The sequence below is a fragment of the Cebus imitator genome, unplaced genomic scaffold (genome assembly GCF_001604975.1).
Source record: "Cebus imitator isolate Cc_AM_T3 unplaced genomic scaffold, Cebus_imitator-1.0 Scaffold4, whole genome shotgun sequence".
Taxonomy (NCBI): Eukaryota; Metazoa; Chordata; class Mammalia; order Primates; family Cebidae; genus Cebus; species Cebus imitator.
Genome location: NW_016107319.1, coordinates 1,288,198 through 1,299,875, shown reverse-complemented (window position 1 = coordinate 1,299,875; position 11,678 = coordinate 1,288,198). Strand labels below are relative to the sequence as shown.

The window sequence follows — 11,678 nt, the reverse complement described above, 5'->3', positions numbered from 1 at the left end:
AAAAAAAAAAAAAAGATTTGAGTTTCAGCTGGGCACAGTGGTTCACGCCTGTAATCCTAGCACTTTGGGAGGCCGAGGAGGGAGGATCACTTGAGGCCAGGAATTTGAGAGCAGCCTGGGCAACAAAGCAAGACCCCAGTCTCTACAAAAAATTTAAAAATTAACTGGGTGCATCTGTGGTCCCAGCTACTCAGAAGACTGAGAACAGAGGATCACTTGAGCCTGAGAATTCGAGGCTGCAGTGAGCTGTGACTGCACCACTGCACTCCAGCCTGAGCAATCCAGCAAGGTCCTGTCTCAAAAAAAAAAAAAAAAAAATAGGGGCTTCTCTTGACCCTCCCACAGATGATCCTTCACCTACTGCTAGATAAATTTCATTACAGGAGCCGAGTCTATTTTTATTCACTGCCCAGCACATAGTAGGTGGCCAGTAAATGTTAGAATGAACGCATGAGGAATCAATCAGCATAGATGACCTACCTCAGAACTCCTGCGTTCAGGAATTCAGTATTATCTCCAGAATAAATGTCACAGCCTGGGAGTCAGTTTGCAAATAGCACCACCTCGACCCTCCACATGTCTGTACACAATCCCCTGCAGCTCCCACAATTCACGGGCATCTGCCTAATGTCCTCAGAATGTACATGTCACCCCTCAGCAGACACCATTTTATTCATGCCACGATTACTAAGCTCTCATTCTGGGACAGATGTGGACCTCAAGGTTGGAACACTGCGATGAATTAGAGAAGCTCCCATCCCCACCCCAAAGACAAGTGTCCACTACAAGAAAACTGGGACCCCACAGTGCCTCCTCCATCACTTCTATGAGAGAAACAACCCTTCACTTCAGAGTGAAAGGGAGTGGTCAGCACGGTTTTTGTTGTTGTTGTTTTGAGATGGAGTTTCGCTCTTGTTACCCAGGCTAGAGAGCAGCGGCACATCCTTGACTCACTGCAACCTCCACCTCCTAAGGTCAAGTGAACCTCTTGCCTCAGCCTCTGGAGTAGCTGGGATTACAGGCACCTGCCACCAGGCCTGGCTAACTTTTTAAACTTTTTTAGTAGGGATGGGGTTTCATCATGTTGGCCAGGCTGGTCTGGAACTCCTAACCTCAGATGATCCACCCGCCTCAGCCTCCCAAAGTGCTGAGATTACAGGCATGAGCCACCGTGTCTGCCCGGTTTTTTTGTTGTTGTTTGTTTTGTTTTTTTCTTTTCAGAGGTGGGCGTCTTGCTCTTTTGCCCAGGCTGGAGTGCAGCGGCAATCTCAGCTCACTGCAGCCTCAGATTCCTGGGCTCAAGCGATACTCTCAGCTTAGCCTTCAGAGCAGCTGGGATTACAGGTGCATGCCACCATGCCTCGCTAATTTTTATATATTTTTTTTTTAGAGACAGGGTCTCACTATGTTATCCAGGCTGGTCTCAAACTCTTGTGCTCAAGCAATCCTTCTGCCTAAGCTTCCCAAAGTTCTAAATTACAGGCCTAAGCCACCACACCTGGCCACTGTTAACCCTGTGAACAGCACCCAGGCTGGAAACACATTATGTTCACTGACATCCGAAATGTGAGGTCCCAAGGGGGATGCTCCATGGGGACTGGACGACCCCTGCTCAGATTGCTCACCATTGCCTCATCTCTGGGTTTCCAAAACAGTCCCTAACTGGGCCATCCATGGAGTCTCTGACACCTCACGGCCCAACTCATCATCTCCAGCTCCCCACCCACACACCTGCACAACCTCCATCACTTGCCAAGCTCAGGGAAAATGAGTGCATTATTATTGAAGTAGGTAATTAATGAAGACAGTCTCTCGGTTACAGATAAGACTTGAGATAAGATTGTATCCTTTCAATCCAGTTCCTTCCCTCCCCTCCCACAAGAGGCAGCCGCATGGATCCGCTGGAATGTCTCTTCCAGACATTGTTCCTCCTATAAACATGTGAGGCCAAGGAAAACATAAGAATTTCTGTTCATGTTTATATGAACAGTACATTTGTCCACACATACCTCTCCTGGTTGTTCTTTTTTTAACTCAGTAATGCTATAGGGCTCTTCCCATCTTAGTACAATGGATAAACCTTGTTTTTTTGTTTTCATTTTTGAGACAGAGTCTTGCTCTGTCACCCAGGCTGGAGTGCAGTCGCATGATCTCGGCTCACTGCCACCTCCGTTTCCTGGGTTCAAGCAATTCTCATGCCTCAGTCTCCCAAGCAGCTGGGATTACAGGGGCGTGCCACCACGCCCAACTATTTTTTATATTTTTAATGGAGACGGGGTTTCACTATGTTGGCCAGGCTGGTCTTGAACTCCTGAATTCAAGTGATGCACCTGCCTCGGCCTCCCAAGGTGCTGGGATTAGAGGCATGAACCATCATGCCCGGCTCCTTGTTCTTTTTAACTGCTGTAAAATATTCTGCAAAACGACTGATGAATATTGAGGTGGCTTCCATTTTTCCTTTTCTTCATTTCTTATCTGTCACTGGATATTCTATTCCAACAATGCTCTGTGAGAATCCTCACACCTGCCTCCTTAGCCAGGTTCCTGGGGATATAGAAGGGAAGCCGACTCCACACTGTGGCCTCCCTCATCCTTCCCTTCACGTACCCAGCACTGAAGACAAGCCAGGCACCCACTACTCCTCAAGCAGCATCCCGGCTCAGAATCTCTGCCTTTTCAAAATCATACATATATTTTTTTGGAGAAATAGGAATGCGTTAACACTGCTGGTGGAATGTAAATTAGTTCAACCATTGTGGAAGACAGTGTCGCATTTCCTCAACGATCTAGAAATAGAAATGCCATTTGACCCAGCAATCCCATTATTGGGCATATACCCAAAGGATTATAAATCACTCTAGTATAAAGACACATGCCCATGTATGTTTATTGCAGCACTGTTCACAATAGCAAAGACTTGGAACCAGCCCAAATGCCCATCAATGTTAGAATGGATAAAGAAAATGTGGCACATATATACCATGGAATACTATGCAGCCTTAAAAAAGGATGAGTTCATGTCCTTTGCAGGGACATGGATAAAGCTGGAAACCATCATTCTCAGCAAACTGACACAACAACAGAAAAGCAAACACCACATGTTCTCACTCATAAGTGGGTTTTGAACAGTGAGAACACATGGACACAGGGAGGGTAACATTACACACCAGGGCCTGTCGGGGGTTGGGGGTTTAGGGGAGGAATAATAGGGGTGGGAAAAGAGGAGACGGACAGCATTAGGAGAAAAACCCAATGCAGATGATGGGGTGATGGATGCAGCCATCCACCATGGCACATGTGTACCTGTGTAACAAACCTGCACGTTCTGCACATGTACCCCAGAATGTAAAGTACAATAATAAAAAAAATTATACATACTTTTTTTTAAAAAATTAAGAGATGGGTCTCACTGTCTCTCAGGCTGGAGTGCAGTGGCACAACATAGTTCTCAGCAGCCTCGAAGTGGCAGCAGCCTCGAGGTGACAGCCTTAAAGCCCTGGGCTCAAGCGATCCTCCCGCCTCAGCCTCCCAAGTAGCCGGGAATACAGGTGTGTGCCACCACACCTGCTAATGTCTGCCTACTCTCTCACTGTTCCCTGCTGCCTGGCCTTTCTCGAACCAGCTCTGCTTGGGGAATTTGAAAGATCCTCCCAAGCCCATCTCCAGCCCTACAGGCTTAAGGAAACCTTTGTATACCACATACAGTGGGCTTTCCTGAAACCACAATTGATGGCCCTGGTCCTGGAGCTTGCATTCTTGGACTTGTCACCCCCATCACCAGATTATAACCTCCTTTGGAGACAGGGAAATTCCCCATTGTATTGCCAAAGCCTACAGCAGCTGACTGCACAGAGTGTTTAATAATAACCCATCAAGATTAAAGTGAGGAAGCCAGCCTCTCCCTCGGCCTTCCTTTGGTTCAAGCAAACCACAAACAAATCAAGCCACTTTCATGTGCATCAATCTATCATCTCCTTTGATCCTGAGACAACCAGCAAAGGTCATTATAGTGGAATCATGACCCTCATTAAAGATGAGGGAAGCTAAGTGACAGGTTTCAGTCTGAAGCTGAACATAGAGGCCTCTTTGCAAAAGAGGGGCCTGAGCTGGGATCTCTGAGATACTTCCGAATGAGGTGTGTTTCTAAAAGTGAGACACGTCCATTCTGGCCTCTCTTATAAAACCATCTCCCACCGGGCGTGGTGGCTTATGCCTGTAATCCCAGCACTTTGGAAGGCTGAGGATGGCGGATCACCTGAGGTTGGGAGTTCGAGGCCAGCCTGACCAACATGGAGAAACCCCGTCTCTACTAAAAATGCAAAATTAGCCAAGTGTGGTGGCGCATGCCTGCACTCTGTTATTCCGGATGCTGAGGCAGGACAATCACTTGAACCCAGTGAGCCCAGATTGCGCCATTGCACCCAGCCTGGGCAACAAAAACAGAATTCCATCTCAAAAAAAATAATCTCCCAAAAAGCAGGCACTCTAGTACTCAGACTTTTGCCAAACCCAAGGACCACTGTGCTTATTAACTATATTCTTTAAGTATCTTAGAATGCTTTAAAATTTACAGCATCAACTTTTGTTTCAACCTAAACAGAAGTATCTGTGAAACCTTGGGTTTGTGTAATACTTACATTTTTTTTTCCCCAACACCAACCAAGAAGAAGACATAATTATTCTTTTTTGTTTTTATGCCATGGGCCTTTGAGAATTATCTTGTGCACCACCAACGGTCACGTTTTGGAAAGCATCCATAAGATGAATGAGACAACTTTGGGTCTCATTTATTTACTGCAAATTTTTTAAATTCATTGCATTTTGAGAAAAGACAGTTCAGAGAAGTTTGTGATCAGATCACCAGAAAGAGAAATCTTCAAAGCACATGACTTTTCTATTGGGAAAACTTGCTTGATCTTAGATTATGAGTGGTCTACACTGAGGGGCTTGCTTGTCTGTGTTCATATCCTGCATGGTGATGGCTATTTTGCATCCTAGATTTCTCAGCACAATCCTGGTGCCACATATCACCCTGGTGACCCCTCCCTCAGCCCTGGACCCAGAGTTCTAGGAAGCTGATGTCATCTAGCCCGTCCCTGAAGAGCAGGAACTGGAGAATTCTCTTCTTCACCCTCAGTCCCTTTTAGATCATCAGAGGCCTGGCTTGCCAAGGAAGGTGAGGGCCCCAGGAATTCAATTATTCACTTTAACAACTTCTCATTAAGCATCGGAGATACTCCATGAACAAAACCAACAGTATCACTGCACAGGAAGGAGGGAGGGACTCATTTGGCCGGTTCTCCTCCAGCCGCCTTCCTCCCTATATCCTGCCCCAGGTGGGCCAGCGTTCCCAGGGTTCAACAGCTGTGCCGGAGACCAACCCAGCACCCAATGGGAAGTGACCTACTACTGCCTGAGCAGAGCTCTTGGCCACCATTGTCCCATCAGCACAGGGGCACAGAAATCCAGCATCCTGGACAGATGACACGTGCCATAAGGGTCCCAGATCCTGGGGGCCTGGGCCTGGAATTCCACTGAACTCCCCTCAGCTGTGACCTAGATCTAGTCCTGGGTCAGCTGCCAAATTGCTGTGTGACCTGGGCAAGTCACTCCACCTCTCTGAGTGTCCCTGGCTGTGAGTGTCACATTGGGGCTTTCTAACATCATTGCACCCTGAAATTCTCCAATCTTAACCCAGGGCTGCCCTGAATGCAGTGAGCTCTCACCCTTTCAGGCGCCGGAGGAGGCTGAGTACCTGGGGAGTGAAGCAGGACCGGTGCTTGTCACCACTGCCAGCCTCCACCCAGGTGTCAGGTTACCAGCCCGCCACTCTCGCTGGGTGGCAGCTCTGCCTCAGATATTTTTAGACTCCCCCCTGGCCTGTCCCTAACAAGAGCCAGATGCATCTGATTCCTGCCATAGTGCTGCTGAAATTGCATACTTTGGCTAACTTCGGCTAACTTCTGCAGGGAGCCAGACGTCACCATTCCTGGGGTGAGAAGGGGAACCTCCTCTTCCACTGCCACCACACCAATCCCCATTCCTTCCCTGCACATGCTGAGGTCATCGCCCAAAAGTCAGGCCTCTGGTCCTTTCTATGATGCCAACTACCCTCTTCCTTCATTCCAGCTGCTGTTGCCAATCACATGCCCTCCTGAGACACCCCTAAACACACACCCCTTCTGCACAGGCATCCCAAGGGAGCCCTTTAACTTGTTCCTCTGGTAGAGCTCTGCCCTATCAATCCCAGTTTCTGGGGCCCCACCCCACCTTTGGGTAAGTAAGGCTGCAACCTCCCCTCTGGATGGAGAGCCTTGCCCCGCCCCATCCCCACCTTAGCTCCCATAGCCCATGCCAGAGTTCCCACTTGGCCACAGAGCTGGGAAGCAGCCACATGTTGCAACACACACACACACACACACACACACACACACACACACTCTTCCCCCCACCCCCTGGAGGGTGGCTGGACTCCTGCTTTCCAAACAAACCTCACCAATCAGCCAGCGTCCGGCACCACCTCATCTGGCCTGGAGAGACATTTATGTATTTTCATCTCGACAGACTTCCCTTCCTGGTCATGTCTGGCGGAGTTTACTATGACAAAGAAGTGGCATTTGCTGTGCCCTCACCAACCAGGAAGGCCACAGAACAGAGGTGAGGGCAAGGGAGTGTCACTCTATGTCTAGGGTGAAAAATGGGCTGGCTGATCCTCCCTGTGAATTACCTGTTGCTGGAAAATGAAGAGTCTGTGCTCACTGGCATGTGGTTTTAGCTCCTACTATGAAGATATTATGTGAGAGGCAGAGAAAAGAAACTGACGTGAAACATTCACTTCCATTCAGGGAAGAAAGGATTTAAGTGCCATTACTGGGGTGGGAATAGGGGAGCAGGGAGGGGCTGCTAAAGGGATGTGCTCCCAGCCACAAATGCCACCAACCCCTGTTAGCTCCTCATTAGCTAAACCCTAATCTGGGGTAATGCCAGCCAGAGCAGGTTCACCCCCTCCTCCCACCATGGGTGGCGCAGTGTCAGCCCCAAGCCCCACCCTCCTCACGCCTGGCCCTGCCCTCACCCACCCAGCTGGTCAGCTCCATGGTTTCCAACACAAACACGTTCTCTGGATTTCAGGCACATCTCAATGTCTCCACTTGAGGGGCAGAAGAGGCTCCAGGCTATGTGGCCGGCTGCCTCCTACTCAGCTGACTCCCCAGTTCCCTACGGGGGTGGAGGTGGTGAAATTCAAAAATCCTCAGTGGGAAAACAGGTTCTGCACCTTCCTGCCACCCCCATGCCTCTCCCCAGGCTGTGAGCTTGGCCTTTGCCAAGGCCCCCATGGGCATCCACGCCCTGTTTTCCCCAGAAGGGTTTCCCCTCATTCCCTGCAAATCAGCAGGGCTTCTCCAGGTGGAAAGAAGGGGAGGGCCTGAGAGGCAGATGGAGGTTCAAGGTCTAGTTCTTTGTGGCCTTGAGCAAGATGACTTGGATCGCTGGCCTGAATTTCCCCACTTGTAACAGGGGAGTGTGCTGGAAACAGCTCAGGAGTGAGGCTCCCAGGGAGAAACCGAGATGGAGGGCGAGCACCAGCGACTGTAAACCTCCAGCAGCTCAGGTGGCCATCCTTCCACCTTGTGTGACTCCTGGGAAACCAAGACCACATCCCTTCCTCATCCTCTTTAAGCTTTCTTAACTGGAGGACCGAATTCCAAGAAGAGGTGCCCAGCAATAGCGGGTCGGTTCTAAGATTTCTCTCTGATTCAGACTGGAGTGCAGATGTGGCTGGAGGTGTTTTTTAAAAACAATTTCATGATAAAATTGCATAACATCCTAATCATCATTTTAACCGATGGTAAGTAGACAATTCAATGGCGTTAAATACCTTCACAGTGCTGTGTAACCGTTACCACTGTGTATACCCAAAACTTTTTCACCCTCCCCAACAAAAACTCTGTCCCATTAAACAGTAACTTCCTGTTCTCAGGCACCCCAGCCCCTGGCAACCACCATTCCACTTTCTGTCTATAAAATTTGCCTATTCTAGGTGTCTCATAAAAGTGGAATCACACGATTTGAATTGTAGGCTTCTTAAGTCCCTCTCCAAGCCCCTTACTTAGACACAGCTGAATTATAAAATCAAGGTGCACGCGCACACACACACACCTTCAGAGCTTGGGAGGGGCACTGCTCCCTTCCCCAAATCTGAAGCTGGCAGGCGTTGGACTCTGAGCCTGGAGGGAGAGCGTTGCCCTGTGGTGTCTTCAGAGTTCCCATGTCAGCCCCGCATCTTCACCCAAAAGACCTCCCTGGGGCGCGCTCAGGTCTCTGGATTTGGGGAGAAGGATGTAGGATCCACACCCCGAGCTGCAGCCTCCCCTCCCTCTGGAACCCATGAATGTGGTCTTGACTACTTAAAGCACCCCCAAGCCCTAATAGAGTTGGCAGGGAGAGAGATGTCATCCCAGCAGCACCTCCGGGCTCACCCACCACTCCAGGCCCCCAAGAAGTCGCTCCTCGCGGCTCGGGGGCGCGACGGAGCAGCAGCAAGGGCCGAGAGGGGTGAACTCAGCCCAGGAGGACTCACTGGCCCGGCCTGGGCGCACCAGTCCTGCCCGCGCGGCGAGGCTGGGGACGCTGCCCGGGGGTCCCTCACGCGACCTAGGGATCGCCCTGGACTATGAGAGCCCCGGGAGTGCGTCCAGCAGGGTGAGGCGGAGGCGCCCTGACTCCTCCCCAAACTTTTCCCGCCCGCTTCGGCGCAAAAGGCGTGGGAAGCTGTCCCGAAGTGGAGAAGTGGAATTCGGGGGCCCCAGCGAGCGCGGCGTAGACTGGAAGTCGGCGGCATGGGTGGCGCCTCGGCCCCCCCGTTACCGTCACCAATTCCGGGGGCCGCTCTTGGTCCCGTAAGTGGAGGAATCGCGTCCCTGCTGCCTCGGCGCACGCGATCCTGGAGACCCTTGATGTCGCCCCGCGCCCTGGACGCGCCCCCAACTCACCTGGCGCTGGCGGCCGCGCTGGCGGCTGGAACGGCTGACAGGCTGCGGAGCGAGGCGAGGCCGCCGGGCTGTTTTGAAGCTCTGGGCTGGGATTGCGCGCCCTCCCTCCACCCTCTCGGCAGCGCGGAGCCTCCTCCCCCGCGGTCCCTCCTTCCACCATTCCGCCTCCCGGGCCGTGACGTCAGGAGCCAGGAGAGCCGAGTAGGAGGGGCCGCTGGCGAAGGGAGGGGGGCACGGAGGCAAAGGCAGAGCCCCAGAGCGCCCGGGCGCCCCCTAGTTCCCGTCCACCTCTCGGCGGCTCTTTGGCCAGGTTGGGCGGAGCCGCTGGCACGGGCCACGGGGGGAGGGGGGTGGGGATGGCGGGGAGGAGGGGAAGAAGAGGGAGAAAGGGAGGCTCCTGGGAGAAAGGAGTCTCCCTTCCCTGCAGGTTTCCACACCCCTCACTTCCTCTTTCCTCTCCTCTTCCTGTTCTTCTTCCTCCCTAAGGAGTTTTGGAATCCAGGCTCCCTGCTCTAGAACCCCTTCTCTGGACTTATTTTATTTTATTTATTTTATTTTTTGAAACAGAGTCTCACTCTATAGCCCAGGCTGGAGTGCAATGGTGCCATCTCCACCTGCCTCCCAGGTTCATGCGATTCTACTCCTTCAGCCTCTCCAGTAGCGGGGACTACAGGCGCCCACCACAACGCCCGGCTAATTTTTGTATTTTTTGGTAGAGACGGCCTTTCACCATATTGGCCAGGCTGGTCTCGAACTCCTGAACTTGTGATCTGCCCACCTCGGCCTCCCAAAGTGCTGGGATTACAGGCCTGAGCCACCGCGCCCGACCTTCTCTGGCCTTTTATGAACTTACAAGCTCATCCATAATCTCTCCTGCCTCCGTTTCCTCTTCTGGAAATGGGTATGATTATAGGAACTGTTTCCTTGGGTTGCAAAGTCTGAAGGTGATATTAGGTCCACCATGCTTGGTTCATGGTACCTGCCCCAGAGACGTCAGCCATTGTTATTTGTATTATCTCACCTGGAGTCCTGGCCTTGGTGTGAGATGCCCAGCAACCAGTCTTTAGACTCTCCCAGGATCCCCTATTCACTACGCGCGCACACACACACACACACATTCACACTCACACAAACCACTCACCACAGCCTTTCAACCACCAGTCCTGGAATTTAGTGTCCCCGGAAATGACATCAAAAGATAAGGAACTACCTTTCTTTCCAGCCTCAGTTTCCCCATCTGGAAACTGAGAGGGCTGATCTGCTGTAGATGGTCCTGGGAGATGGGTGAGGAGACCAGAGGCACCTGAGCTCCATCATGTGTGTGGAAGGAGGGAGTGGGAGTCAGTGTATTTTTTTTTAATTGAAGAAATTCCCTAACAGGACCACAACATATAAAAGTATATTTTAAGAATTTTAATTTAACAAGTCCTAAAATAGTATACTTAAATACTTAAATAGTATACTTTTAAAATACTTAAAACAGTATAGTATACTTTTAAAATACTTACAACAGTATATTTTAAGACTTTTAATTTAACAGTTCTAAAAATATAAAATTGACTTGTGCCACTGACAAGAGAATGAGAAGCCCTTTTGAGAAATATTAATTTATTGTGCAATCATGTGCTCTGGTTGGACTCCTTGTTTATATTTTCTGTTGAGCATCTTTTTTAAATCCTACTGAGGAGCTCTGTCAGGAGAGGGCCTTGCTGGGTCTAAATTAGAGATCCTTGGGAGATTTGAAATCCCTCCAAAGGACCACCCCCTCCCCCAGGCCTTGGGCTTCCCAAGTTGGCCTAGGGTCTGACCTGCCAAATCTCCTGGAATTCTATGGTTAACCAAGACAAGACTCTCATCCCCCAAGATAACTGTGTGTGTGTGTGTGTGTGTGTGTGTGTGTGTGTGTGTGTGTGTGTGTGTGTGTGTGTTTGGAGCTGGAGAGGGGACAGGAAAGCACTAATATGAACTGAGTCTTCTTCCTCCATAAAAGGGGAGGAGAGTGGGGTGTGGTTGCTATAGAGGAGGGCCAAAAGGGCCCACCTACCTGCCCATGGCCATGTGGAGGACAGAGAAACCCCCAAAGTCTCCCAGAAGGGTAAGGCCGGGTAAGGGATGGAGCAGCCAGGTTTCTGCATTTGCTGAGGGCTTAGTGTGTGCCGCTTACTTACAAACATAATCTTCAATAGAACATGGCAGCCCTGCAAAGCAAGTTACCCTCATTTTATCACGAAGAAACTAAGGCTTGGAGAGGCTACATCAGTAACGTGCCCAAAGGAGCTACACAATTGATAAAGTTTGGATATGAAACCAGACTCACGGCAGGAAACCCCATTCTCCTCTTTCCACTCTATCACTGTTTACCAAATGCTAACCACACCCGAGCTTTAATTTTTGCCACATCCACCTTCCACCTGAACTAGTGTTCCCTTAATTGTTTTATTTAAATTAACTCTGTTTATTTTAGTATGTTTATTTGAAAAGAAAGCCCTATATTGCCATGGTAAACAGGAAGCCAGTGCTATCTGCCAAAAATAGAAGACAAACTTATGAATATAAACACTATTGAAATAAAATAGTGGCAGTAAATTGCAACCAGACACTGTTGCCTGAAAGAGTCTGTGCGCCTGTGAGGTGTAGGGTCTATTAAAAAGGGACCCAGGTGTGGTGGTGCTTACCTGTAGTCCC

At 50.2% G+C, this 11,678-nt stretch overlaps 1 protein-coding gene across 1 annotated transcript in view; it reads right to left on the bottom strand.

Moving 5' to 3' along the window:
- The window catches only part of EMP2 (epithelial membrane protein 2), a 54,916-nt gene extending 45,744 nt beyond the window's left edge, over positions 1 to 9,172 (bottom strand). The window contains exon 1 of the mRNA XM_017533535.2: positions 8,994 to 9,172. The gene's annotated coding sequence lies outside the window, so the exon portion shown is untranslated. The remainder of the gene's footprint in view (positions 1 to 8,993) is intronic.
- Between the last annotated feature and the right edge of the window lie 2,506 nt (positions 9,173 to 11,678).